The sequence below is a fragment of the Apodemus sylvaticus genome, chromosome 14 (genome assembly GCF_947179515.1).
Source record: "Apodemus sylvaticus chromosome 14, mApoSyl1.1, whole genome shotgun sequence".
Taxonomy (NCBI): domain Eukaryota; kingdom Metazoa; phylum Chordata; class Mammalia; order Rodentia; family Muridae; genus Apodemus; species Apodemus sylvaticus.
The window spans coordinates 38,940,201-38,948,449 of NC_067485.1; positions in this window are offsets into that span (position 1 = coordinate 38,940,201).

Here is an 8,249-nt window from a genome sequence, read left to right on the forward strand (position 1 = left end):
TTTAATTTTCTTAAGTTATGAACACCAATATAAACTCATACTTCTTTGGAGGATATTTTTGGGGTAGTCAATGACCTGGCCTATATTCTGCAAAATTCCATTATGTTATGTTAACATCTACACACTTTGTTTTAATATGTGATTTGGGGACTACAAAGAATGTAGAAGATGGGAGCCTGCAAGAAGATACTATGCACGAATAGAAAAATCACAGCAAACCCATGAAAGGATTCAGGAAATATAAACAAAAGAGTTTATCTTTGTATTAAGTTAAATCTTATGGGTGATGCTAATATAAAAGTATGAATGATTATAAGCTAATATTTGTGCATTACTGAGCTAACAAACGTTGTCATCCTTGGGATAGCCTACTTCTCTCTCTTATTTTTTATTTTCTATATTCTTTGTTTACATTCCAAATGATTTTCCCTTTCCTGGTTCTACCCTCCCCATGAGTTCCATAAGCCCTCTTCCCTCTGCCCATTCCCCAATCAACCCCCTTCCACCTCTCTGTCCTGGTACTCTCCTACAGTGCTGCATCAAGCCTTTCTAGGACCAGGGCCATCTCCTTGCTTCTTCTTGGGAATGTTTTGATATGTGAATTGTCTTGGGTATTCAGAGCTTCTGGTCTAATATTCACTTCAGTGGCTGCATTCCATGAGTGTTCTTTTGTGATTGAGTTACCACTTTTAGGATGATATATTCCAGATCCAACCATTTGTCTAAGAATTTCATGAATTCATTGTTTTTAATTGCTGAGCAGTATTCCATTGTGTAAATATACCATATTTTCTGAATCCATTCCTCCTTTGCGGGACATCTGGGTTCTTTCCAGCTTCTGGCTATTATAAATAAGGCTGCTATGAACATTGTGGAACATGCATCTTTATTGCATGCTGGGAAATCCTCTGGGTATATGGCCAGGAGTGGTATAGTAGGGTCCTCCAGAAGTGTCATGCCTAGTTTTCTGAGGAACCGACAGACTGATTTCTAGAGTCTACTTCTCATTCTCCCTGAACTCATAGTTACTTACAGCTCTCTGTCTATTGATGTAATGCTGTGAAATCCACCTAGCCCCATTTTGGATCAACATGGCTGTTGACACTAGTGCTCTGTGTTTGTTTATGCATCTGTTTATATGAGATTGTATCACAGGAGACTTTCTGTAATTCTACTTTTTGGAGTATTTTCATTTCCTCTTCTGTGATGTTCTCTGAGCCATAGATGAGGGATATATACAATCTACAAAAAATAATCTTAGCAGGTTTTGTGCTTGTGTGTGTGTGTGTGTGTGTGTGTGTGTGTTTGTGTGTGCATACATATAGACAAATATAACCAAAGAAAAAGAGTCTTTCAGCTTCAAAGTGGAGACACAAGTGGTGATTTTGATCAAGGGAAGTTGTAGGGAAGAAAGAAGTGGGAGTACATAATTTAATTTTAATATAAAATATTAAAAAGTATGATTTTAGAGCAGGAAAACAATATCTAAATCACGATGGAAGAAGCTTTTCCATTCTAATCTAATTTGACTGAGTTTGAAATGTTTAATAAACAAGTTACAAAAGAATAGTAAGACAACATACACATCATTTCTTTTCATTATCATGTGTTTTATTGGCTGAGAATTTAATGCATGTACATAACATGTTTAGATCAAAATCACACCATTTTTCTCATTTCAAACTATTCTCATACCCCTTCACTGCTTTCTCTCCCAACATCATATAATCTTTTGTAACATACTAAGTTCCCACAGTAACCATTAACTTACAAAGTTTATCAACTGGAGATGGGATTTTGTGAGACCCTCAGCACTGCATTCTGGCTTGATCTTGTACAAGTGTTCTGTTCAGTGACAGTTGTTGTGAAATCCTGCTTGCAAAGACTTTTATTGTTCAGAAAATAATTTCTCCGGAATTCCAAACTACAATTTTTAAAATTTCTCTTTTCTGATAAGTGTTACAAGTATCAATTCTCTGTGAGTATAAAGATAAGTATTTAGGGAGAAGTTTATCAGAATTGGAATAGTAGACTTATTACATGTTTAGCCACACTTTCCAGTCTCTACTAATAATGCCTATCATGAGTTCTGTCTTTTACAGCTAGCCTTAAGCCCAATCAAAATGCAACTGAATATGCATATAACATTGATTCTACTACTGCGACAATGAGAATTTATTACAAGGCAAGTTTTCATTGTAATCAACATAGCAGAAAACGTTGTTAATAATTTTTTAACAAGGAAAATGAATATTATCTTCCACCTCTTCCACAGCTATTAAGTAGGAATGAAACTTACATCAGGTTAGTACAGGTTTGATATCTCTGTGACTTAAATACATGCTATATTTAGATAAATAAGATCTTACTTCTGTTTTTTGCAGCGAGTAACTGAGGGGGATAGTGGTACCTTACACTATTTTAAGGGTCTGTGTTAACCCACTTACCAGTACTGCAAATGGGCTTATAACACATCTGATCAGGATTTTTTTTAATAGCAAACGTAGGATATAAGAAAGGATTATTTTGTTACGTGGAATAACTACATTTGCACTCTTGATACTATATATTTTTAAAGGAAGTTTCTATGATTTTGAGTATGCATATAGATTCTTCAAAGGACTTTAGTATTAATTGTTTCTCTCCATCTCTACCCTCTACCTTTCCACCCCATTACCTTTTCAGGTAACATGATCCTACTATCCCTCTTTATCCTTTTAGATTTCCTGTATTCTACTATCCTCTTTATCTTTGCTTATGTTCACTTATTAGTTTACAGACTTCCAAAGATAGTATTTAATCCTAATATCTAATTCTTCAAGGCTAGGATCCACATATGAAAGAGAAAATGAAATATTTGTCTTTCTGGCTTCGGAATATCCAACTCACAAAGATTTATTTTTGCAGTTCCATTTATTCACTGGAGAATTTAAATTTTGCTTACAACTTATTAATATCCCACTGTATAGATATGCCACATCTCTATTGTCCATTAGTTGATGGAAGTCAAGTTCTTTCCACGTCATGACTGTGGTGAATAGAACTGCAATAAAAGTGAATGAGTACGTTTCTCTGTGGTAAGATACACAATTCATTGGGTGTAAGCCTATGGGTAGTATAAATAAGTTACATGGTATCTTCATTCCTAGCTACTTTGAGAAAACTACATATTGATTTTATAGTCACTCCACCAATCTACCCTCCATAAGTCATGCTATCTTAGCAGTGAATAACCAACAAACTGTGAGTAAAACCATTTCATGGACTGCTTCTCTAATGGAAGGAAAATGACAAACAGGAGCATCAACATTCACATCAACATTCAGAAATGGAGAGAAATGAAGTGCTGCTTTATAATTATGGCAGCACTGTGAACAACTACTTCATTTACCATGATATGATGAAGCCAATATATTCTCCCTCACAAAATTCACTTTTTCATGATGGTTGATCATAGCAGTAGAAATGGAATTTGTATAAATGTCATTATCATTGATATATACCATCTTGAGCCACATCCCTAGGACCACTGAGCTTTTTTTTTTGATATTGAGACCCTCTATTGCTTGCACTGGCCAGGAGAAGGTCCATTATCAGCTGCAGAATGTTTGCTATACCACCTCCCTCCTTGTGTCTAACTGACCCCAGGCTGACGCTATAGTCATATCCTGTTGACCATTTCCGCATGTTTGCTTAAAGGGCTCAAGGCTTGATGAACAATGCTTGCAATAAAAGTCTATCCTTCCCCACCTACCATGTAAGTTCCACTTTAATTTCACATCTTTGAGTTATTGTGTATAATTTGAGTATATACCATGTGACCCAGCAAGATGCTTACCATAATCTTAGTATCTTTCTTTATAAAATATTTACCATATAATATATGGTAGACACAATTAACTAGTCATAGCTTAAGCTAAATCTATTTACCATTAATATGTCTATCTTAATCTATATACACAAGTGCTTACTGCCTCAGATGAATTTGTAGATTGTCATGAATCTGTGCTGTACTACAAGTAGCTTTTGCTACAATAATATCTTTCAACATACTAGTAAGGGTTCAATACTTCCATGATTTACAGTGAGAATCCAGTTGCAAGTTCTTTGTATGTGTTCTCATTTATGAAGTGTGCTCCTTTATGAAGACAATGCTGACATTCTTCTAAGGAACTGCTGGAATTGGCTCATATGCATAATGATATCTTTTTTGTCGTGCTACTAATATTTGTACCTCTTCTTGTCTTGAAGGAATTGTTCTCCTGACATTAGAGTCACCCAGAAACACATTAATGTCACATTTAAACTAATGTTTTTTTCTACAAAGTTTGCTTTCACTTTTATATAATAATTTTGAGAGTTTTTCCTCCTTATCTCTTTGCAGATTCTCCCCATCTTCTTGTTTCATTCTCTTCTCCCTCCATCCCTTCTTTCCTTCTCACCTCCTTTCCTTGTTTTCTTCCTTCCTTCATTTTTTCCTTACTTCCATTTTTGCTTCTTTGCTTCTTTCCCTCAGCAAATGAACAAAAAACCCCACAAAAAACCCCACAAAAAAGCAAAAAACAAAAAAGAGAATAAAATAATCAATCAATCAATCAATCAAAAAAAGAAAGAAACAAACAAAATACCAATAGGACAAAAATGACCAAACAAAACTATATGAAAGAAAAGCTTACAAACAAACAAACAAACAAACAAATGAACAAATAAAAAGAAGCAGCAGCAGCAGCAGCACCACCAACAACAAAATCCATGTATTTATTTTGTGTTGGCCAGTCATTACTTTGTATGGAATTTGCCCTAGATTAATGGATGACATAGTCAATTCATTGGAGAAAACTATTTGTCTATTTTCCAGAAAATATCAATTGAAAATAACTCAGTGATAGGATGTGAGACCCCCAAATGCTGTGCCCCATCTCAGTGCTGGGACTCCTTCCGGCTTGAATAATTGTGAGTGGTATGTGTGCTGCCATCCAGACTCTAAGGGTGCATATTTTCATCAGTCTTGTTGTGTTTGTTTCCTTAGAAACAAACATACATCACCTGTCTCTTACAGTATTTCCTCTTTGTCTTTTGCATAGATCCCTGAGCCTTGAGGGGAAAGAATTTAATGTAGACATCTCATTCAGGATTCAATGCTTCAATGTTTCCCATGCTATTCACATTGTTTAGCTGTGAATTTCTATGTTCATGCACACCTACTGCAAGAAGAAGCTTTTCTGATGAGAGTTGACTGAGACATGTATCTATAAGTATAGTAAAATATCATTAGAAGTTATTTTATTGCTATGTTCCTCTATCAGAATAAAAGTAGTATTTTCCTTTAGGGCCATGATGTATCTAATCAAAGGCTCTCGGACACTATGGTAATGTAAGAAAGAGCTTTTAATCCAAGTTTTGAAATATGGTTTATATCTCCTATAACATTTGTGGCACTATTGTTACAGTATATCTTGGAAGCAAGTCTCTGTTTTGGATCACATGATTAACTGCTGGGTGATATTCATAATTATCATACTCTTCTGGTCATATGAAAATATACCTTCAAACACCATAAATTCTAGTGTGTTCAAAGTCTTGAGTAGGCACCAGCTAAACTTCTCTAAGTATTGTCTTCAACAATCAGATCTTACCATCAAATTATGGAGAAAAAACAAAGTCTTTGTAATAGTCTGTTATATTTTGAGGTCAAAATACTCTTTAACCCATTACTCAACAAGTTGTAACTGTCCTTGCTTTGGATAGTTTAGTTGGTATAAGATGTTAATTGTGGCATTGTCTCCTCCAATCTCTGATGTCTCTTAAATTCTTTTCATATATGTATGAAATACATATGTATATATGTATATTATATTCTTATATATTTAATATATAAAATATGTATATGTAAATATATTGTACATATATATTAGGAATCTTCTAAGGTAATTGGTTTCTATATGATTTTTAAAATTGCTTGAAAAGCCTACTTTAAAGCCGTTCCAAGTCTCTGCAAATATATTTCCTATGAACAATTTTCATAATCCTCATTTAATTATCCCATTTCAATTACCTCAGCATTTACCAGCCCAATTCACATTCCTGTCACTGAAACTCAAATCCTCCTACACATATCTTTTTCTCTGTGGTATTCCAGGCAAGAGAAGTGATATTCTGAAGAGAATGCAGTACTTCATTATACCTCTTATTCTATTATGTTTGTAGTAACATAGTTTAGTTTGCTTACCTGCATACTTCAATGAAGATAGTGTGTTTACTTGTGAAATAAAATAGCTTTCCTATCTCTGTTCAAGAAAGAAATTAATTTAGGAAAAAAGTCTTCCATAAATAGATAGAGTTCTGGTGAGGAAGCTGGCAAGTCACAGATTCATTATTTCTTGTGTTGTTAAATTGCATTAGACATCTTCAAAATTTATTCTAATTGTCATTACACAATAAAGTTATAAAGAGCTTGATTTATCATTCAAGTGCCAAGAAGTTTTGATAGTGGATTTACTCTTACCACATATTGAATGCTACAAATTACTCCAAAAGTTTGATGTACATGGAATGTGGAGATCAAGGTGAAATGGGAATCTGAACAAATGAATGCAAAATAGTCTATACAGAGCTGCAAATAAAGTGACAGCTAATACCTGATGACAGATAGTGACAGATGAGTCTCCCATTTAACCGAACAATGTTCAACAAATATGGCTTCTTAAAAATGGGCACCAAGAATATAAAATCATCTTTATTTTTTAAAACTCTTTTTTATTCGATATATTTTTTATTTACATTTCAAATAATTTCCCCTTTCCTGGCTCCCCACTCCCTGAAAGTCCCATAAGACCTCTTCCCTCCCCCTGTTCCCCCATCTACCCCTTCCCACTTAAAATTTTATTTACATTTCAAATGTTATCCCCTTTTTTGCAAACCCTCTACACCACCCCCTTACCCTGCTTCTCTGGGAATGCTCTCCCACCCACCTACCCACTCCGGCAAGCCTTCACAGGACCAAGGGCTTCACCTCCCACTGATGCCAGATAAGACCCCGTCAGCTATTTCAGTCCTTCCCCTAACTCCTCCATTGGGTCCCTATTCTCTATCTGATGGTTGGCTGTGAGCCTCCACATTTGTATTGGTCAAGACATGGCAGAGCCTCTCATGAGATAGTTGTATTAGGCTCCTGTCAGCAAGCACTTCTTAGCATCCACAATAGTGTCTGGGTTTGGAGTCTGCACGTGTGTTGGATCCCCAGGTTGGGCAGTCTCTGGATGGACTTTCTCTTTGTCCCTGTATTTCCCTTAGACAGGAACAATTCTGGATTAAAATTTTGGAGATGGGTGGGTGGCCCCATCCCTTTACTAGGGGCCATGCCTAATCTCTGCATATGGTTTGACAGGTTCTTCCTCCCCTTTGTGGGGTATTTCAGCTAATGTCATCCTGTGGGGTCCTGGGAGTCTCTTGCTTTCCTGGCATCTGGAACTTTTTGCTTGCTACTTCCAGTTCCCCATCCCCATTCATAGTTACCTCTGTTTAAATTTCTGACCCTCTGTATATTTTCTTGATTTCCTCCCATACCTTATTCTTCCCCTCTTTCCCCCCCACCCTTTCTTCCCTTCCTCCCAAGTCCCTTCCACCCTCTACTTCCCATGATTATTTTGTTCCCCCTTCTAAGTGGAACTAAAGCATCCACTCTTTAGTCTTCCTTCCTCTTGTGCTTCATGTGGTCCATGGGTTGTTTCATGGGTATTCCATGCTCTTTGCCTAATACCCACTTATTAGTGAGTATATACCATGTGTGGTCTTTTGTGACTGAGTTACCTCATTTACAATGATATTTTCTAGATCCATCCTTACAAGTACTCTCTAAATTATGTATATTAATATCTAAGCTATTATCAATAAGAAAGAACAAGAATTTGAATTCTCTTTCCAAACTCAAAAGTACATTTTCTCTTCAAATTATTTAATATATACTTAGAGATAATCAATACCAAAGAATAATTGAACTGATAGGAACCACCCCAACATACAAAGTTTCTCTACTCCTACCACCTTGAATAATTAATGAGGTTTGTGTTCCTGGATACAGTGAACTCAAACTGTTCCTGGTCAATAGGTCCATAAAAATTGCCTCAGTTTTTATTTTAAATTATTTTTCTTAAATTTTGGGAAGCAGATAGATAAAAAAACTGGACCAACTCATTTTAGCCTGAACAAGTACATTGGTACAAAGAGTAATATATATATAAAATTGACTT